Source organism: Diabrotica virgifera, chromosome 3 (assembly GCF_917563875.1).
Source record: "Diabrotica virgifera virgifera chromosome 3, PGI_DIABVI_V3a".
NCBI lineage: Eukaryota > Metazoa > Arthropoda > Insecta > Coleoptera > Chrysomelidae > Diabrotica > Diabrotica virgifera.
The window spans coordinates 13,388,868-13,412,709 of record NC_065445.1 but is presented as its reverse complement, the minus strand read 5'-3'; the positions used below and the strand labels follow the sequence as shown (position 1 = coordinate 13,412,709).

Genomic DNA, 23,842 nt, shown 5'->3' with positions numbered 1-23,842 from the left:
TTTGTCATATTAAAAATAATTGATGTACTGAAGTTCTTGTGTGCTTATTTGATGGTTTTGGGGGTGCTTTTTGCCCATTTTTTAGAAAGAGTGGCTAAATGAATGCTCAAATTGTTTATGAATTTGTTATAAGTTTTATCTATATCTTTGATCACATTTTCCCTCTTTTTCTTTTATAATCCAAGGTTTAGGGGTTTATTGCCTGTTTCGTTATCAGCCTGGGCCCTATCATTTCTAGGGGCGTGCTATATTTCCGCTTCTCATCTCTTCGCGTGCATCTCAAATTATGTACCTACAATCTGCATATAAGGTCGACAAAATGATATAAAAAAAACTGAGATGCATGTAGAATATTACAAAGGGTGGTCCTTGGCAGTTCTGATTAGAAGTTTTAGAGAAACTTGATTGAAGTAATTGATATCTGATAGGATAAGGGGGTTTCAGATATGTCCAATTATTCTAAAATATTTAGAGCCTCCAAACACTTCCAGTTATATCGGAAGATGACCTATTTTAAGTCTAACGCCGTTTATGATTACGCATTTCGATATAATCTTAAGGATTCTCTTAAAGATTCTCAAGGAATAATATTCTTCTTCTTCTTCTTCTTGAGGCGTTGCCTCTCATGCAGGTTGGCGATGACTTCTACAAATTCATCTCTATCACGTGCTTTTACATCTAAAAGTTTTCCAGTCGTCGAAACGAGCCAATTAATTGTCACTGACCAGGCTTATCTGCCATGTAATAGGATACTGCATATATAGCAGGTCCACCACGAGGAAACAGGAAACCAACTTGGATTTTGAAAAGGCTTAGGCACTAAAGAGGCATTATTTTAGATGTTGTAGAGATGTTAACTGTGACGTATTCATATCTCTAGTTGACTTTGAAAAAGCCTTCGACAAAATACAACAAAGAAGGCTTAAAAACATATGGCCGAACACAGAAATAGATGAACAGGATGTGAAAATCACAGCAAATTTATACCTATATCAGAAAGCCATAATACGATAGGCCAACAAAAATCTCAAGAGATACCTATAAGGGGAGGAGTACTACAAAGATGTTTACTATCCCCTCTAGTTTTTAATATGTGCTCTGAAGAGATATTTAAAGAGGCACTAGAAGACACCAATGAAGGAATACTAATTAATGGAATACTAGTGAATAATTTCAGATATGCAGACGATACAACGACTTTACGGACAGCCGAGAAGGGCTGCAAATTTTAGTTGATTGCACTACGCAGTACTGCGAGAGGCAAGGAATGGCTCTGAACACAAAATAATCATTATTGTTAGTAAGAACAAGAATTAAGACCGATCAATCTACATTAAGGGAAAAGCTTTAGAGAAAGTACCTAGATACAATTACTTGGGATATGAGTAGTGTGACCAACTAGCCCGAAAAATCCGGGACATGGCCCGAATTACGAAGTCATGTCCCGGCGTCCCGGACAAGGCTTCCGGGCCATCCGAATTTTCAACGTTTTGGTAAAATTCTATTTTGAATACATTATTCTTCTAATTCACATCAAATTGAATTGGTGGGACGAGAAAAAGTCGACAATTTCTAGAGTTTAATTCTAATACCACATCCAAAACGCATGCATTTTATATCGGTGGACGGTGGACTTTTTTTCGTTTTTGTATTTTAATTATCGTCTTCTGAAAAAAAAATGGCCCGATTTTCATTGAAAAGTCCCGGATTTCAGGTATTTTTTTCAGCCATGTCCCGGATTCGACTGAATTGGAGTTGGTCACACTAGATATGAGCTAAATGGACAATGGAACCGCAGCCTTAAAATAAATCGACTCGTTGAGATAGCCAGAAGCACTTTCAGTAAGATGAAAGCATTATTAATTATTGTGCAATAGATCACTGGGAATAGAAATGTCTCTGTCCTTTTATATTGAGTTGAAGCCTGGACACTTACTGGACACTTTGAGATTATTATTATTATTATAAAACAAATAAGGGCAGAGGAGAGAGCTCCTATTATGCCCAAAAAACAAAGAAAAATATCATTATATAACTACATAGTACAAACTAAAAATAAAGTTACAATTAGCAAACATCAAACAAAAAATACTGAAACAATAATAAATGATGCCGCCCTAAAACAATTCAGTCCTGTAAAGCTCCTATAATGCTCAAAACAAAGAAAAATATCGTTATAAAACTAATAAAAGTTATAAAGATTACAATTAAAACATCAAACGAAATTCTGAAACAATAAATAATGCCGTCCTAAAATAACTCAGTCCTGCAAAGAAAATAAAGAACAATCAAGTCGATTTTTAAAAATTTTAACACTAGTTGCCGATATGGTGTCTTGATCCAAGTTATTCCAAATATTAAATATTCTGTTTGGTAAAAAGTTGATCCTGGATCTTGTTTTCGTCTGTTCCCTCTTTAATTTATAACGATGGCCTCTTAATCGTTCGTCTTGATTTAGCGTAAATATCGTGTTAAGGTTTCCAAAACTATATTTTAAAATACGGAAGGACATGATTAGGTCCCCGCGAAGACGTCGATCCTCAAATGTTGTTAGATGAGCCAAGGAGAGTCTATCTTTATAATTGGGTCTTACGCAAACAAATGCTTTCTGGTGGCTTTACGTTGAACATTTTCAAGTAAGGCTTTATTACGACTGAGATCACGACTGGACTCCACACTGGCCCGACAAACTCAAGATAGGTCTGACGTACGAGTATATAGGGTAAAGTTTACTCATCGAGGTTAAAGATATTCGTGTAAAACATTTACGGATAAGAAACAGTTTCGAGTTTGCGCGTTTACACACCGACACTATATGGTCAGACCAATTTAAGTTACTGTTAACTATCACTCCAAGATCTTTGTGGGAGGTTATTGACTCTATGGGATGTCCATTAATAAAGTACGGTAGTAATGGGTTATTATTGCCAATATGTAGTATGACGCATTTTTCAATGTTCAGTGGAAGTAAACACTCTGAGGACCATTTGAATATTGCGTCAAGGTCAGTTTGAAGAACATGTTGGTCAATAATTGGATTCACATATAAATAAGTATCATCCGCGTAAATGGAAACCTTACTGGATACAACGAGAGGAAGATCACTAGTGTAGATACAAAGTAGTAGTGGTCCAAGTACTGATCCTTGTGGAACTCCGCTCTTGACTGGTTTATCTAATGAATTAGTTTCCCCAACACGAACTCGTTTCCCCAACATGAACTCGGAAGTACATGTCGGATAAGAAATTTTAAATCCAAATGTTTAATTTTCCGCGGATACCATAGTGATCCAATTTAGCTAGTAATCGTTGTTTGGTAAGAAAAATAAACTACTTTTGACACATAAAAATGAAAAATGTGAGTTGATGTTATGTATTACTAATAAAAGAAAAATGGAAGGGAGAAAGCGGACCGGTCAGACGACAGACGTCAGTTAAAAATTTTAAAGCAATGGAGTAAAGAAAACAACAATAGACCGTTGTAAACAGAGTAAAATGGGCTGGTGATTGATCTCCAATGTCCTAAATGATGCGGCAAAGAAAGAAGAAGTATTAGGATATTTTAAAAGATGTTCGAAATTTCTGATTTTTTTATTTGCTTTTCATAATACAACTCAAATACACTTTTGTATTTTCTGATGAAAATGGTAGTTTTTCTGTATGTAAGATATAAAAAATATATCACTTCCCGGCACCTGTTTCTGGACTCTGAATGTGCGATTATACAAAAACACAAAATACCTCCAAATCAACTGTCAGTCACTTTCTATAGAGGCATATATGGTTTCAAAAGCTTGCATCGAAAAACAGGAGAATATCTGCGTTGTTTTTTTCCTTTTTCGCATTCTATAAAAATCTGTTTTTCATTTGCACCTTCCTACTATATTAATTACTACTTTCGACTAGAATTCATCAGGCAAAAAGGGCTTTTGAAATCCAACTCGACTCGTGTTTGCAGGAATGAAATACGTTGAAATTCGCTGCTGAAACTCTTCAAACGGTGGACACTAGAGATAGGGCAAATCGTTTCTTTAATGATCCCGATCCGGTTACTGGATTTTGGTTTTTAAGATAGAGACATTAGAGATTAGAATAATGAATTTTATTGTTTCAACTAGAAATGTATGTCTATTATAATAATAATAATATAATTTTCCGAAAATCGGTCAGGAATTTATACTTTTAAAGAATCGTTTGAAAAAACTGTACGGAAATGTTATTTCGTTACTGTAAGGAAATATTTTTAAAGTTATACTTCTTTAGGTGCGATTGAGGGTGAAATTTTATTAATATGCGCGCATGCGCATACAGACAGTACGGAGTTCGTTACTAAATGTTTTAATTTATGTATGTATCAGTCCAGAAAAGGTGTGGAAAGGATATATTAGTGTTTTTAAATATATTTTTCTATAAACGTGTTAAAAAGGCAATTTATAGCACTCCATAGGAGCGTTAAAAATGCTACTTTGAAGCACCAGTGCTTTAAAAATTTTAAGGCACTGCAGTTAAAAGTGAATTGTCAAATTGTGAAACGTCAAAATATTTATATTTCATTTATTAACATTAATATTAATAATACAACTTGCGCAATTTGAAAAAGGTGGTTTAAAAGGTTTTTTAAATTCAATTTAAATTGTATTATTGCATTTTTAACACGTTTGTAGAAAAAAAACTATTAAAATTTGTTAGAATATACAAAAATAAAAGTAGATGTTCTTCTATAGTTGTTATGATTTACGTATTGACAGTATAGGCAGTTTTGATGTAATGTTAAAAAAAATATAAAAATGGAATGTCAGTCAAGTTCAAGTAAAATTTTTTGTAGGTATTGTCCTGTAATTGAGAATGAATAAATTATAATTGTTGATATATAAGACGTTTGCAGAAAAAATATTGTATGAAATAGGTGTAAAAAAGTACATTTTTAAGGCACTCATGTGAATTGCAGAATGAGCGAAGCGAATCTTTAACATACGTGCCTTAAAATTGTGCTTTTAACATTTATGGCATAAATAACTATTATTATAATTTTTGTGTATTTGGACTTGTCTACCTCGAGAATAAGATAATAAGTAATAATTAAAGTATTTTATAATACACTTCGTATGTTTGTCACTATGTCTGAGAAATCTTGTAGCCCGTATAAACAAAAAGGGTATAGCTCAGTGGTAGAGCGTTGGGCTGGAGATCAAGAGGTCCCCGGTTCAAATCCTGGTGTTTTCTAATCTTTTTTTAATTTTTGGTATTGTTTTAATAAAAATTTTTGGAAAGTAGTAAGTAAAAATTAATTTAATCTTTAAATCAAATACAAATAAACTGTCCGAAAATATATTTATTTCATTGAAACCATATTTAGAAGTATAACTTCTTACATGCGTACAAAGTACACACACATTCTTTTTTTTTTTAATTACAGCAGATTCAGAACAACTTTATTTTCAATAACTTCGACACATTGTAAAATAGTCTGAAATCAAAAATGTAATGATTAAATTAGGTAATTTTACTTTTTAAAATGATTACAACCACAGAAAACACGAGAAAACACCAAAAATACTGCCAAAAATAAGCAAATGCGTCAAATTTGACAATTCAATATTTTTGTTTCTATAGTTGTTACAAAACCTGTATTTGGTGGCATCACGAATATTTGAGTCAACATAATAATATGTCTATTTGAAAATTTTGACATGTTTATTTATAATAATTTAAATATTCGATTTTCGGAAGAATAGTATGTATACCTTGTAGGAAAACCACATTCCCGGACTCTGTATTGCCTTGTCTCGGCTTGCGCCTCGATGGCAATCTTTACATCGTCCGGGAATGTTAAGCTTTCCTACTAGGTACCTACACAATGTACTATTTATTGACCTTTTGAACTTTTTTTAAATTGTTTCCGATTATTGAAAATTTTGTATGTGACGCTGTATCGATCAAAACATCTTTGCTACTTATTCCATTTGAAAAAAAGAATGTGTGTGTACTTTGTACGCACGTAATAAGTTATACTTCTATTATAATATAATTTCAACGAAATAAATATACCTACTTATTAACAGTTACAATACAAAAAATTAACAATAATTACCAAAAATGAACCAAAACAATGCCAAATATTAAAAAAAAAAAGAAAAAAATATGAATCGTCCGGGATTTGAACCCGCAATCTCGCGATTTTTTTATCTCTGGTCCAATGCTCTACCAACAAGGCCATCAAGCCGCATGCTAGTTACCTTTCAGATATACATAATTATACATCACGGTGATAAGTGAAATATAAAAATAGATGTTTTATTATTTTACGCCCAAGGAAGATAAATCCAAAGACACAAAATTATAATAAAAAACCTTTTAAACCACCTTTTTCAAATTGCGCAAGTTGTATTATTAATATTAATGTTAATAAATGAAATATAAATATTTTGACGTTTCACAATTTGACAATTCACTTTTAACTGCAGTGCCTTAAAATTTTTAAAGCACTAGTGCCTTAAAGTAGCATTTTTAACGCTCCTACGGAGTCCTAAAAATTGCATTTTTAACACGTTTGTAGAAAAATATATTTAAAAACACTAATACATTCTTTCCACACCTTTTCTGGACTGATACATACATAAATTAAAACATTTTGAAGTATAACTTCAAAAATATAATATGAAAACTATTTAAAAAGGCAGTATAACTATTAACTAACCTTTGTTGTTTCTCTTCCCACAAATTTTAAAACGCAACAACCATACATAACCAAACCGTTAACCGTCCAAACCACAGCTGCGCTACAGCTGCCATATTGGATAATTTTTGACATGCCATTTGAACATCCAATCAGAACAAAATTATAATGCGCATGCGCCGGGATCGTAGGTTTTAACATATAAAAATTCACCCTCGTATCGCGCGTAAAGAAGTATAACTTCAAAAAGTTTGCGTGCTCTCACCATATGTAAAATTCATGATCATAGTCTCTTGGAACGGGTACCTCCCACCCGTTAAGATAGGCAAAATGCCCTTACTCACAGAATTATTTTTTTTTCATTTTTGTATTTTCAACAGTTTTTAATTTAACTTCAAAAAATTTACACGCGTAAGTGGCATAACCTCAAAATACATTTTTCTTCGAAAAAACCGTATGTTTTGCAGATAGCAGCAGGTCTAATTTTATAATTTTTGTATTCTATCAAAACCTGTAATTCTAATTTCTTCCAGAAAAACTGGGTTTTGGGATTTTTCCCATTTTACAGACTTCAAAATAGATCAACCCAAGGTTTTTTATAGGTTATATATAATTTGAAATAACTGAATTCTTTAGAACTTTCAAAAATTGGGAAAAGCACGTTGAAACCTCCAAAAAAACATAAAAGATCCCAAACAAAACCCACGTTTTTGGGAGGTTTAAACGTCTTTCTCCCATTTTTGAATGTCTTAAAAGACTCAGCTACTTCAAATTTTATTATAACCTATATAAAAAACTTGATTTGATCTACTTTAAAGTTTATAAAATGAAAAAAATCTTAAAAACCCAGTTTTTCGGGTTTTTGAAGGTATGTGTTCTATGTGTGAAGTTCTATGTGTTCCAGCACCTTTCTTATCCATCAGTATTATAGTAATTCCTTTTCTATCCAGAAGTGTACCAGTGAGATTTTGTTTTCATAGTCCTGTCATTTCTTTTAACCCTCTTGTATAGATTAAATAGGTCGTATATTTTTTGAATGTCCTCGATCTCTTTGCATTGCTTTCATTTATTATTATGTAGTTGATCTGGTTCCTAACTACTTCCTCCAATGTATTTGCGAGTGATCTCATGTACAGAGTCGTCTGTTTGGTAGCTTGAAAAATGTTTTTGTAATAATCAAGTTCTGCGCGAATCCTTCGGAATAACACGAATAGGTTCACTCATACATATTACAGTATCGTTCTTACGTAACGATTCACTCAGGGTTGGTACACCTCTACTCCAAAATAAAGGTACGTGGAAACGCGTGCGATCGTAATGGATTTTCGGTGTTATTTGCTTCTAGAGGGCGCCGTACTATTTGCTTTATTAGGTCAAAAGAGTCATTTTAACGGACCGAAGAGCATTTCGACCCTGTTATTAGTTTGTTTGTTATTTAGTTTTGGTGTTTGGCCAGCTTTTGTGGATGAAAATTAAATTTAATTGATATTTATTAGGTCTGCAACGGAACGGTCTTGTTTCACGGGCTACTTTAACAAACAGTCGCAATACGATCAAGGAGTTTACTGTTTATTTATTGATAACTTGACTATGCTGAATAACAAAAAAAATCCTTCCGATTACGCCACATTTAGGATAACGCTAAGCTATAACGGTCATTTCAATGTGGCGCGGTCATAAGGATTATTTTTGAGGTGTTTTTCAAAAAATAGTTAGAAAATACTGCTCAAATTTAAGAATGTAATATTTGGACATACGATGTAAAAATATTGTATTTTGAGTTATAATAGAACTATGAATAGAATTAAAATATATTAAGCACACATGTTTTGAAATTGTGTTAACTTACGTAAAACTTGTCTTCTTTTTCTTCTTCTCCTACGGCTTTTTTCTATTATGAGTTACCAGTTTTCATAGCACTCCATAGCATCATCCATATCATTCTATTCTTCCAGTCACCTTCTCTGAAGGTCTCTATCTATCATAGCATTTTCTATGCACGGTTTCAAGTTCGGTTATAGTCCAATAATCTTTTCGGCCACTTGTGCCCTGACATTCTTTGCATATGCCTTACCACTACTTTGTAATTGAGTATTCTACTTCCATTCTGTTCAATTTTTCCTCTGTTTTTAATTTATTTCGTATTGTTGTTGTCATTGGCCATACTTTCGCTCCATATAGGGTAATATTCAGTACTATGATCTGAACGATAGTTTTTTGTTGTCCTTGGTTGGAGTATTGGTCCATATCACTCTATATCTTTCGTCTATTTTCATTTCTATAACTTTTATACACGTACCATTTCTGCTTATCATTACCATTAGCCATAAATACTTAAAAGTCTTACTCGCTCCGCTGTCGCTCGTGCTCTAAACATCGCGTGCGTTCGCAAAAAGGATACTTCACGAACTGTTTCATAAATAACTATTATACTACAGTGTGGTAAATTGTGATAACGCCTCACGTTAGATAATGTCATAAGTAAGATTCTAATGTGCAATTTTGTAACATATTTACTAACGTCTGAAGTGTACTTGGAACCTTATTACACTATAAGCCTTGTACTTGGAACCTTATGGAACTATAAGATAAATATTTTACAAAAAATTTAAAATTTTCCAAAAATTGTTACCACAGTTGGTGAAATTAAAGTATAAATTTCAAAATAAAACGAACATCTATTTTTAAATAGAAAATCATAACACAAAACATATTTTTCCTAAATTTAGCTTAAACAACAGAACTTAAAATGAAAATAAAAAAACACTTATACATTATGGAAAAGCCGAATTAAATTTATCTTTTTTTGTATTTAGAAATTAATGCCATCATATATTCCTGATCCTGGTTTGGCATCCACTTATAGGCAAATTCAATTTGTTGAATTTTTTTTTCAGTAACTGTTTTATTTTTCATTTTGTCGGTTGGAGCTATGATAAGTTTATCCAAATTACTTTGAACTGGTAATATTTTGCTGCGTTTAGCTGCTTTAATGTTAATATTAACAACCCCCCTTTTTTTTGGGCACCGGAATTTCCTACTACTCCTTAAATATTTTTTGTAAGCGCTGAGGGAGGACAAACCCCCCTGGGTACGCCACTGAAAGTATATTTGTTTCGTTGAAATCAGTATTGAAATCACTATTATTAATAGAAGTATAACTTCTTACGTGGGTACAAAGTACTTGTCGTTTGGAACCTTACTGCCCGAATCTGAAAGTATTTCACGTACTTGAAACCTTATTTCATCATTGATTACACCGCCATCTAGAAACAATTCAACGTTTTTCAACTATCATTCGATGCAGAATTCTTAATATCTTTAAAAAACCGATTTTCTACAAAATTTCGCTTGGAATCATATTGTTCTCAACCCTCGAAATATGTATCTTACCACCCTGTAGATCTAAATGCATGCAAAAATTGCCAACATACTGACTGATTACCGAGTAATTAATGCTAAAGCTAAGGCGGCGAAACACACTAATGTCCCTACTTTGCGGAATAATTTGGTCCTCCAGGACGCTAAAAAGGAAATTCCTCCATTTTTCGTCCTCTCCTTCGGGAGAAATTAATTATTTAAAATTATACTCTCTCGCTACATCCATCGGTGACATATTTGGCCCTAAAACTTTACAACGGCAAAGGACGAAATGAAATTTTTATTTTTTTAATGTTGTAAAAAGTTTAATTAATTATTAATTGGAATACTGGACTTGAAATTAGGGAGACAACGGTTAGGAGGGTGAGTTTAATTAAGAAAGCCAAATTTAAAATTGAACGACGTTACTAATTAAATGATCAACTGAGACATACTTGCTTCTTCGGAAAGGTATACCTCTGGACGATAATGATTAATTCGCTATTGATTTTCGTTTAGGATATTAACATTGCCATCTCATTTAGTTGTTGCTTTTTGAAAATACGATGACCTCTATATAACTTAAGAAGACATCAAAAAGGGAATCTGGATATGCAAATAATATAAGAGAGAGAGAGAGAGAGAGAAAATAAGCAAGAAGGCTACTGGTATAGCAAACTCTATTTAAAGCATCTGAGGCAAAAACCGAATATCATATACGCATTTACTTCTAAATCATTAATATCTACGATATTAAAATATGCCACGTGACCAAAGATACAATACGAGTATTTATTTACGGTCGATAATAAGTATTACCAAAGGTGATTATACAACGAACAAAGTTTTTGAACAATTAGAACACACGTACTGGCAGAATCGCTTTCACAAGTTGTGAAAACGAACCTAAAGATTTTAGGAAAGCGTAGCATTGAAAGGCGACGAATGTCATGGGTGAGCATTCACAGAGACTGGATAAACTGCTCGTCTAACCAGCTTTTTAAAGTAGCAGTGAACAGAGTTCAAATAATCATCATGGTAGCCAACCCTCGAAAGAAGACGGAACCTTAAGAAGATACAACAGGCACTATATTTTACAATATACAGGCATTATATCTACAAACTAACTTGTGGTGACTGTCCGAAAACTTACATTGGTCAATCTGGCAGAACCTTTGACAAACGGATAGCAGAACACAAAAAGGCTTTCAACAATAGAAAAACAGATACTTCTACATACGCACTTCACCTTCTAGCTCATAATCATTCTTTTAATGAACACTTTCAAATGCTGCATATTCAAAATAAAGGCCTTAAGCTATCTTTATTAGAATCTATGGAAATTAATAAATTAAAAAATACAGATATAATTCTGAATGACCAACTCGAGACAAACAGCTCCCCACTCCTCAACCTCTTCAGTTAAAGACTTTAAAAAGGCAAACACATAGTAAACTAAATCACTTGAGAAAGGCACTCTGCCGAAACAGCTGTAGTCACATAGTTATAATAAATTTTGTGGAAGAATAGAAAACAAACGTTATCAGTGTTTTATTGTTAGACTATATTTTCCGATAATGATCAATTCAATGAACATCAAGTTCATTGAATTTCTTGCTAGTATACTTGTAGGTCTGGATCCCGCGTATGAAAAAAAAGTTGATTAATAGCAAGCTGAAAATTTGTTAATAGCTTAAGGGTGTCTAGTCAGATAAACTTTGATATATGGGAACACCCCAACAGGGGCAGTTTTAGTTGTGGAACAGGTTAAAAATTTGGAACGGTCACACCACGAAAACGGCACATTTATTTTGTCCGACAGAACAGACTTAAATTCTTTGAATAGAGATTAAACTCTCATTCAAAAATCAGACTTTTATTTATCACCAAATGGGCGTTTTAATGAGTGGAACATGTAGAATATGTCAAATGACAGGAATTATGACAGGTCATAAATAGCAGTCTGATTTTTGCATGAGAGTTTAATCTCTGTTCGGAGAGTTTAAGTCTGTTCTGTCGGATAAAATAAATGTTCCGTTTTCGTGGTGTGACCGTTCCAAATTTTTAACCTGTTCTTCAATTAAAACTGCCCCTGTTCCAGTGTTCCCATATATCAAAGTTTATGCGACTAGACACCCTTAAGCTATTAACAAATTTTCAGCTTGCTATTAATCAACTTTTTTTTCATACGCGGGATCCAGACCTATTGGGAGTCTTGATGCTTCTGATCGTCCTTGTAAAAGCTTAAATGCCAAAAATATATTACTATCAGCCGGACACATTTGTTGCCGTTCTACACTTATACCACCTCCATTGCTCAATCCACCCCATGAGCAGAGATCATATATTCGGTGGAAAATTTAGTACGTAGTAGTTTATGATTAAATACATACAAGAATATGGATTTGCAAAGAATATAAAGTCAAAATAACGATATTGCAATGCCCAAATGATGAAAAGAGGTAACAGTTTAACATACAAAGAGTGGCGAGATCACGAAACTAATGAGAAGGAAAAGGAGAGATGCCTATCACAAACTCATAAAACAAGTGTAAAATATTAAGAATAATAATTTGTTCTATAACTGACATGAAATTTATAATTTGCTACCACTTGTCAATTTATGAAACGTCACTTTTTGTCTCTTTGGATAAAATCTATTACTATCCTGTACCGGGACGTCAAAATTTTCATAAATTATTAATATAAACATATTTTAAACATTAATATCACAACAGAGTAAGAATAAATTGACAATAATGCAACAATATTTAGAAAACTTGTTGCCTGGCAATAGACACGAGAGCCCGGAGGACTTAAGTAACTATTGCCGAATGTAAACAAGTTTGAGAAAAAAATTTGAGCATTATTGTCTTATTTATTGTTACTATCGTGTGATTCGATATATTATTTTTTAATACTTACATACAAAATTTATTTGTTTGTATAACAGCCTCAATCTGTTCCTGCTGTCTCATAAAACAAGAATATTAACCATGAAGTTTAGAGCAAAGATGAAGATCTACAGGATTTATATTAGCATCAAAAAATAAAAGTAATCCATATCGATTTAATTTTTAAAAGTCTTAAACAAATATTGTCTACATGCATTGTTTACATTACATAAATGGGTGACATTGATTTGAAAACACCGAAGTCAGCGATTCTAATATTATTAGTAATTTACGGTCACATTCGGGTGTAGTCAATCATAACAAAACAAATACGATTTATTTATAGATACGGAGAAATTAAAGAAGGGATTGATTAATTATTCAGACATCGACGGGGTTAGATCATAGACTTTGTCCAAAAACTAGTTACTGGCGTATTTAGTGTTCCAAATAGATATATGTCTGGTAATTAGTGTTTTCAACTTAATCAATCCCATCATCGGGGGTAACAACCCCCAGTACCAAGATATGGCGATCTAGACCAGGGGAAACCATAGGAACTGATGGACATGGATGAAAATGTAAGGAAAAACGTCGAAGCACGAGTTTTCTTGCACCTCGACCACCCAAGAAAACGGTGTTGTATATAGAAAATTCATGGAGACATCAGGCCCGACACGGAGGTGAATATGGTATGGAAATGGAATATGGTATGGAAATGGAACATGGTATGGAAAAGGGACATACATCGAGGACTTTTGGTGATATCGATCTAGACGTTTTAAGTGGTAAGTCCATACTATCTCGTCTTATGATATTTCCACGATATAGTCATATAATCGTATAGTCGTATAATTAACGTACTTTAAGATATACTTAATCTAAATCTTATCTATTTTATCTATATTATAATATCAGTATTATTACCTACTTTTATTACTATTAATGACAATTTTTTTTAAAAGTACTATGGTTATCTATACGCTCTGAGCTTCGCTGGTGTCGCTCCTGGCGGATTACTAATTCAACTTTCACCGGTAATTTTTAAATTTATTATTTAATTGTTATCGCTTAATATTTACAACGCAAAAAAGTAATTAAATTGTAATGGATTTTTTTAAGATTTTGCTAATCATTTTGACGTTCTGTTGATAAAATATGAATTTCTTACTTCGGATACTTTCACAATTATCATTTTTGCACGATTGATCATTTTTGACTGTTTACCGTGACAGATTTTACGTCAGTAGGTGACATTTACTAGCAACTCGACGGTAAGTATTCCAACTCGACGGTAAGTAATTCACTTACCGTCGAGTTAAAAAATCTCTTAATTTTAATTTATTTTTTGAAAGAATAAAGAAAACTAACGAATTATTTATTAATATTGAAACTTATGGTACAATTTGTTAAATTATTTAATGAAATCCCACTTGTTTGGGCTGTGGTTTCACTTCTAACAGAAACTCCTGCAGAATCGCATACATTAGTAGTATCCAACATTTTTTCTCTTCAAATACGCGATCGAAGTTGAAAACTTGGAAATATCAATGCCATCATAAAGAAAAACGGTGGATGTAATCATTGAATATTTTGCCCAGAGGCTTCCAGGAGCTTTCAACTGCATATGTCTTTGAACGAAATATGCCAATAGAGTCTTTTCTTCGATTCTTAAATTCTTGCCTTCGCACCATTTTTTAAAACTTTGGTAGGTATTTGGATTTTGGATTTTTCGGGAATAATTGCGGAACACCCTTCTTCCCAAGCCCGTTCAATTTCTTCAAATTCACTTTCGCTCATATTTTAATTTATAATAATCAAAATTGTACTTAAAATTATTGACAACTAAATAAAAACTCAATTCTCCATTGTTGTTATGCACCCTAGTTACTATCTAACAACCAAAGTATCTATCTTGATAAAATGAATGAAACTAGTCAATATGACAAAAATGTTTAATTTTATAATTTATAATGGTATCAATCGTGCAAAAAACGTTATAAGCATGTCGAACGTTAAGGGTAACCGATCTCAGACAATAATTGGCAGTCGTCGCTCCGCTCCTCCTCCAAACAATTGTCTTCGATCGGTATAAAACCCTTACCGTTCTCCATACTTAATATACTATTATAATTACATATTACGGAACATTAAAAAAACTTAAATTCAGTATTTAAAACGTAAATATATTTAAGGTAAAAATATATACCACAGCTTTGACCAACTAATATTTTTTATAATTAATGTTATTAATTTTAATTTTAAATTAATCACTTTGACATTTACGTCAAATTTCCAGTAAACGTTTACAGACTTGCCACTACTGGCGCTCGCGAATTTGTAAATATCTCCTCTACGTACGAGCTCACAGCGTATAAGACGTATTGATACATTTTTATATACAATTACTAGCATATATAATTTTTTTATCTTTATCGATTTTTATCCAATTATTATCATGATATTTTAATGCTTTTTGACACTTTTACTGCATTTTACTATTTTTGACATAATATTGTATTTAACAATTTTACTATACCTCATAAGACTGTCAAATTTATGTGTTCATTACTATGAAGAGAAAAATACTATGAATAAATGAGTAGCAACAAGGTTTGTTGGGAAGATTTCGTCAAAATAATTGAGGAGATTACACAAGAAATTACAACACAAAGCAAAAGGGTTTTGAAGAAGAACCTGCCTAAATCTAAGGAAATACAAGAAGAGGTAACGACACAGTTAATTAAATTATATAACAAATTCACACACTTAACAGAGAAAAATTGGGAGGCACTAACATACAAACAAAGAGAGACGTGCAACAAATATTTTGGGAAAATCAGAGATAAAGTTTTGCGCTCATTTCAAGCAGTAAATTTAAGAACAGTAGTTCCAAGTTTGATACATCAGTCAATCGACAAGCAAATAGAAGATGAACAAAGCGACATAAAGCAAGATATAAACATGGCTCCGACGATCAACGAGTTTTTGAATATCGCAAGCAAGGTATTGTCCAACGAGTTCGATGGAAGCGCAGGTAAACTACAACCATTTTTAGACGCATTAGAACTCCTTAAGAAAATAGCGGAAGGACCTGAAGAAACAGCAATAACATTAATAAGGCCAATATTGACCAATAAGGCTAGAGACCTGATAACCACAGAAGATACAATCCCACGTATAGCTGCGGCACTGAACAAAAAATTAAAAGGCGACAATCCGAAAAGTGTGATAGCAAGTTAGCAAAGACACCATTGTAATAATTTTTTTAATCTTTTAAGATCGACTTAGTGTCGTCTTTAATTAAGCCCAAATGGCTCAAATGTTGTAATTAAAAGGTCATGTGACCCAATTCTGTGGCTAGTTTCAACAACTAAGATCTGGAGTTTAACCTGATGATGGTCTGATAAGACTGAAAACTTTTGTGATGTACGTTGATTCCAACTTGGATCTTTTTTAGAAATTTTTTTAATAAAATTATATACCATCTACAGAGGACGATTTTACTTCGTAAGTAATATAAAACATGTTTTATTGAGTAGTAATGTTGATTATTGGTGACAAAACGTAAATCTCATCTGTTTTTAAGTTCTACATTGCCTCTGTAATTCTTTATTTGCTTCGGCGTATTTAGACAAACGTTCACACATAATTTTACTGTTTCTAGCTACTTCACACTCGCTTTAATCTCACGGCTCATATACCCCATCCAAGTCGAACCTCCCGAAGACACAGGAATCTATTAATGTTGTCTCTTCCGAGAAACAGCCCGTCTATATCGATTTGTCTCTTTCGAACGCTGAACTCGAAAAATAACCCAGTAATCTGTTCTGCTGACACTCTGAAAGGTACAAAAAAAATCGTACAACAAAAAAGTTGGGATAAATGGAGTCGAACTAGAACTGTGAACTTGGGCGACGTTTGAATAGAAGAACACTTGTTAGGGATGACATTATTTATTTCTAGGTCAGGGGATGTCAAATCGGGTAATGACTGTCGTTCTTTACCGGAAAGTTTTATCAAAGGAAGTGTTTTTTCCTGCGAAAACCTCGCTATTGTTGCTGAATGTAGTAAGTGGTTTTATCTTCCGACACTTATCATCCAAATATTTTCAATATATCACCTATATTACGAAAATCATCGAATTTTTCTATCTTCATAGGAGAAAAATTGTCATTCCAAAAATTGATAATGGACAAAAATCCTTTTTTTAAAAAATTGATGTCATATCTGATAGTCTGATAATTAACATCTTTCGTTGATTAGGGTATTGCAATCTAAGAAAAAAATATTAGTTCCGGAAGTCTAATTTTTTAATTTTTTTGGACGTACATATCAAATTTCAGAGACATCTAGCCATTAGTACATTTTTGACAGCTGCATAAAGTTGATGCGTTTGAAAAAAATGCCGATAAAATTAATAGCAGAAATGTTAAAAGAAGGAGGAGATATATACGTCTGGATCCCGCGTACCAAAAAAAAGTTGATTAATAGCAAGCTGAAAATTTGTTAATAGCTTAACGGTGTTTAGTCGGACAAACTCTGATGTACGGGAACACTGGATCAGGGGAAGTTTTAATTGTGGAACAGGTTAAAAATTTGGAACGTCAGACTACGAAAACGTCAGATGTATTTTGTCGGACAGAACTTCCAATTGATTGATTACCCTTTCATTAAACTCTCATGCAAATATCAGACTGCTATTATTAACCAACATGATTCCTGTCATTTGACATGTTCTTCGTGTTCCACTCATTAAAATGTCCAGTTGGTGATAAACACCAGTCTGATTTTTGCATAAGAGTTTAATGAAAGGGCAACAAATCAATTGGAAGTTTTGTCTGAGAAAATACATCTGACGTTTTCGTAGTCTGACGTTCCAAATTTTTAACCCGTTCCACCATTAAAACTTAATCTGTTCCACTGTTCCCATATATCAAAGTTTGTCCTACTAGACACCGTTAAGCTATTAACAAATTTTCAGCTTGCTATTAATCAATTTTTTTTCTTATGCAGGATCCAGACCTAATACTGTAACAAAAGATAAATCGAATTATTATAAAAATATGCGAAAACGAAAAGATGCCGAAGCAATGGAACACATCATTCATTTGCTCAATTCACAAAAAAGGCGATAAAACTGTCTGCGAAAATTATAAAGGAATCGCACTATTAGTAATAGTATATTATAATATTAGCAAAAATTATAAGAAATAGAAGAAAAATCTATGAAACAGATATAATAGAAGAACGCCAGGCTGGTGTCAGACATTGAAGAACAACAACTGATCAAAATTTGTGTGCTAAAATTATTACAAATCAACAGTTATGAACAAAATCTAGGTTTGCGTCTTTGCACACAGGCCTACGACTTCATCTCACAAAACTATACGAAGCAATGAGATTACTATAAATATCAGAGAAACTGATACGATTGGTTAAAATAACGTCAACTAATAGAGTCAATAAAGTTATGATGGAAGAAAATCTTTCAAATCAGTTTAACGTCAATAGATGATTAAAGCAGAAATAGCCCTATCAATAGGCTCATACCATCAACACCAAATCTGTGCTCAAACTACAACCCATGGGCGATGCCTTTATTGGTAGTACAAGAGTACATTCTAAGAAACTGATCGACACCCATGACAATATTACATACTTACAGAAGTCAGCCAGTCCAAATACCATTAAATTCTTGTAATCATTTTCCAGATAATATCCATCTTCCCAACTTAAAACCACTGAAAAGAAAATCCTTCCAAGATGAAGAACCCCCATCCACCTAAGCGACTCCATGGACGAAGAAGAGCAGATCCAACTGAATACCAACAAACAGACGGTCTAAAAGTTGCTGCCCACACCAACTTTCACCTAAAATGGGGAGCCGTTATACGCGTTATACGGGTATAACGGTATACGGGTATCAGGTTTCAATTATCATAGCCGATAAGGATTCTTGTATATGCAGTATCAACAAAGTCAGCGAGGCCCGGTTTTACACCTTAAGTCAGCAGTCATCAATCACAATATACGAAGATTTGTCGCTCTTTATTAGCGCTGTTTCACATTATAAGAATTTAAACGTGCGAGGGTTAGAACCAGTGATATCCTCCCACATCACTGGTTAGAACGCACGACGACATTCCAATGGTGGCTCATGTAATCATATGGAGCCTTTCTCACTAGACGGTGCCTACGGTGCTCACAGCCTTGCCGTCTTTACGCACTCAGTAATATAGGGGACTTAATGCATCCTTTCATATGATATGATACTGTCGTTCAGTCGCACGAAGGTAGCTTCCTTGGTTGTTTGGCAAATTATTTTCATTTAAACTTTGTGGCTGCTTGAAGTAGGTGCATATATTTTATATTATGATGTCTCAGATTGATAGTGAAATATTAATAACATTAATTGAAGCGAGACCTGTTCTTTGGGACAAAACAATAGAAATATATAAAGATAGAGACTTAACGAAAAATTCTTGGAATGGTGTATGCCTTGCACTTAACAGTGAATTTGACGAATTAGGTGATAAAGAAAAAACACATTTGGTAAGTACAGCAAAATTATTTTTATGTTACTGACAACAAGAATAATTAAAACTGCTAAGTATATTGTAGATAAACTAACTGACCAAATTGAAGCCGGCAATGGAATAAGACAGGGGGATTCCTTGAGTCCTTTATTGTTCAACCTGATCATGGACGAAATAATAAAAAAAGTAAGAACTAATGGATACTAAATGGGATACTAAATGGGATAAAAACAACTTAAAATAATCTGCTATGCGGACGATGCAATACTAATCTCTCAAAGTGAAGATGATTTACAACGTATGCCGCACCAATTCAACATAATCGCCAAAAAATTTAACATGTTAATTTCCTCAAAAAAGACAAAATGTATGGTTATAACAGCAGATCCAATAAGATGTAAATTGGAGCTGGAAGGTCAGATAATAGAACAAGTTATGGAGTTTAAATACCTAAGCATCACACTATCTAGCTACGGAAGGCTCGAAACAGAAGTGAAAGATCAAGTGAATAGATCTTCCTTCTTTGCAGGTTGCCTGAATGACACAATATGGAGAAATAAAAATATCGGAAAAGAAATGAAAGGCAGCATTTACAAAACAGTCATCAGACCAATAATTACATACGCGGCAGAAACACGACCCGACACAGAGAGGACAAATAGATTGCTCGAAACAGTCGAGATGAAAACCCTTCGAAAAATCCATGGTAAGTCTCTATGGGACAGAGCTAGAAGTATAGATATACGACGGAGATGCAAGGTGTATAACATTAATAACTGGATAAGAAACAGAAGAATAGAATGGAGTGACCACATAAGCCGAATGACAACAAATAGAGTAGTCAGGACAGCGAGAGACGGTTCCCCAATAGGAAGACGATCAGTGGGAAGACGACGAAAACGATGGAACGACAACTTACTAGAGGCACATTGAAAAAAAAAAGACAGAGTCATGTCTATACAAAAAGAAGAAGAAGAGAAGTATATTGTAATAAACTTTATTTTACATATACTTCGTCTAATTTACTAACCGTTGCACGTCATCCGCGTCATAGCCTGTGACGTCACATGGTACCAACACGAAATATTTAGGCGGTAGGTGTGTTCTTTTTTAGAATCATTTTGCCTAGTACACTGGAATTACAGCCACTAGACATATTTTATTATATACGCGTAGAAATAATATTTGACGATTCCTATTAATGTTAACCTAAAGAAATACACAATAATATGTTTCATTTAATTTGTATAAATGGATTATAAAGCGTTTTTATGAAGCAGATTTGTTCGGAACACACTGTAACTGTAATCGAACGAAGGTGACATTTTAGAATAAATTGGTAACATTTATTTGACAGTTGCGGTGATGACACTTCATATTTGTTTATATTCTTTGCTATAAGTATCTGTTTTATTATATTTACTGTTTTTATTATTTACTTTACTATAAAAAGATCCTCTACTATAAAAATATAAATTTCACCTAATTTTATCACGACTTGGAACAATCGAGGTATCTGACAACTTTTTTAGTTGTTATTGTAGACATAATATACAAACATAATATACTACCGGCTTCATGCCAAGAGTTCGGAGCCGTTTTTTAATTATTAACAATGCAGTGCAAAAACGCTTGTACTGCAAATCTTAAAAGATTATAACTTAATTCTTGTTCTCTATTTCTTAAGTTTTTACGTATTTACATTGAATATTAATTTGTTTTGTTTTATAATCCACGTTTACAATAACTATGTGATATATTTGATTTAAAATGGATTCAGGATTTTTTTAAACTTTGGCAACTATGTCAACTTAGATCTCTGGCGTAGATAATGACGTGCAACGGTAAGTAAATTAGATGGACTGTAGTTGCAATTAACGTTAAGTATAGAGGGTGTTCCATCAATATGTGTGAATATAAAAATATATAAAACGTATCTTTTTGCGTTAATAGGATGAACCCAATGAATTCGGTTCCTCTTATTTCTCTTTCTTCGACGACAAAGTAACCGTAATTGTTCATTATTATTAGATCTGTACCACGTAATTTTCAATCTTGAATTTTGAAAATAAAATTACTGGAAACGCAAGGAAAGGAAATTAAACTGTACTAAGTGCACAAAACCTGATAAGTCAAGCCCTGTTATAAGTAATTACATCAGATTTTTGATGCCACTTAATCCTTTGGCCTCCTTTAATTAAATTGTATTCCAAATCTCAATTAACTTAAATCCCAAAGGAGCGATTAGAAAACCGAGGTCCGCAACCGTTTAACCAAAAGGAGAACTACTGGCACCGAGTCACAAACCGCAATAAGAAAACTCACTCAGAATTCAGTACACATTGTCCTCCGATCCTCCCATCGTCCTTCTCGTCCGTGGTTAGAGGCCGGCACTAAATCTGTAAATCATACACTTCGGCTCTGGTTCTGGTGTCCTCCTTCTAATATACATAAATTAGTAAGTAAATAGATGCGGCGGGATTGGAGCAGACGCCTCTGTGTGTCGTTTCTAATCCTTTAAGGAGTTCGTCCTTTGATTCTCCGCCGACCTGTTGTAGCCTTTTGTTTGATCTCGGGAAGGAGCGATCGCCAACAAAGAAGCTCGAACGGTTTCGCTATGCTGCGAGAAAGTTTAATTAACTGACATTTAGATAAAATTGTTTCCGGTTTTCGTAAAAAGATTTTAAAAACAATTTTTGCAAAAAAATAAATATAAAAAACAATACAAAATTTACTATACCTACATCACTATACCCTATTCCACGAACATACGCCTGTTTTGGATTACTTCGACAACGAATATTTTACGGTGCAAAACAAGAAGAACGAAAGTAAATTGCAAATTACATTGTTGTTTATTGGAATAATTATTAGCGCCATTTACTTTCGTACTTCTTATGTTGCACAGTAAAATATTCGTTGTCGAAGTAATCCAAAACAGGCGTATGTTCGTGGAATGGCCCATATATTTACAGTACCGGGTGATGAATTGGAAAACGAGCCAAATTCAATGTAAAATTCTAAACTGTTGAATTCCTGCTTCCCTAACGATTTTACACCAAAACACATAAAAAACTATTTGTAGAGGATTTAAATCTGTATTGAAAACAACTGTTAAAATTGTTCTACGAATTAAATATATTCCAAAATTTTGTAAAAATATAATAATTTTTTCAGACTATCACGCCAAAGTTAGGCCACTCACAATGCCATGATGTGTAACGGTTGCGTTCGGTCACAATAAAGTTATTAATATTAACAATATTTGAACTGTCAAATTTTTTATTTTATCGTTTATTGTTTAAAAAATAATAAAGTTGATAAGATACCCTCAGTTAAGGAGAAAGTATTAAGAGGAAACAGTAGCGATCAACAGGTAGCGAAAACGCGTTCCAAGATTGCGGCTGTAATTTTGAATATTTTTTCGAGATATTTGGCACACGTATTCGTAATATAGGTAATAAAGAATGGCGGTACAGAGCCCAATTTGAAAATATATTAATATGTGGAAATTACTCTGTAATTAAATACAATATTAAAAAAACGAGCCTGTACCGCCATTAATAAGAACAAAAAAATACACTTTCTTCAAATAAAATTTTTTATCCGATGCCTAGATTTTGTATCGTTTTGGAACTACTAATGAAATAAAAAATTTTAGTAGTTCCAAAATGACACAAAATCTAGGTATCGGATAAAAAAGTTTATTTGAAGAAAGTGTATTTTTTTGTTCTTCTTAATGGCGGTACAGGCTCGTTTTTTAATATTGTATTTACTTACAGAGTAATTTCCACATATTAATATATTTTTCAAATTGGGCTCTGTACCGCCATTCTTTATTATATTATGAATCCGTGTGCCAAATATTTCGAAAAAATATTCAAAATTACAGCCGCAATCTTGGAACGCGTTTTCGCTACCTGTTGATCGCTACTGTTTCCTCTTAATAATAAAGGTGTTTTATTCAATAAATAGTGGGCAATTTTTGGATTTTATTCAATCAATTCAGTTAAACAGTAACGTGGGCCTAAATTTTACACACATACCTACTGTGGTAAATGTATCATATTTTTCAATATTTTGGAATGTGTTTAAATCATAGAACAATTTTAACTTTTGTTTTTAATACCGATTATTTTCCTCTACAAATAGCTTTTCATGACTTTTGATGTAAAATAATTAGCGAAGCAGGAATTCAACAATTTAGAATTTTACATTGAGTTTCCTATAGCCCGCTTTACGATTCACCACCCTGTATGTTGTGCTCAGTTTTAAAAATAATACACTCGCAACTCTTGGTTTTTTTTTTCATAAATTCTCGACAGTTGCTTTAGGAAAAACCTTTCACAAGTTAAATATTTCAACATTTGGAAA

The 23,842-nt window shown here is 33.1% G+C and overlaps 1 protein-coding gene across 2 annotated transcripts in view; it reads right to left on the bottom strand.

The window, feature by feature from the left end:
- Window positions 1-23,842, bottom strand: part of LOC114349398 (netrin receptor UNC5C) — a 1,236,422-nt gene that overhangs the window by 174,885 nt on the left and 1,037,695 nt on the right. The gene's annotated exons all lie outside the window — the stretch shown is intronic.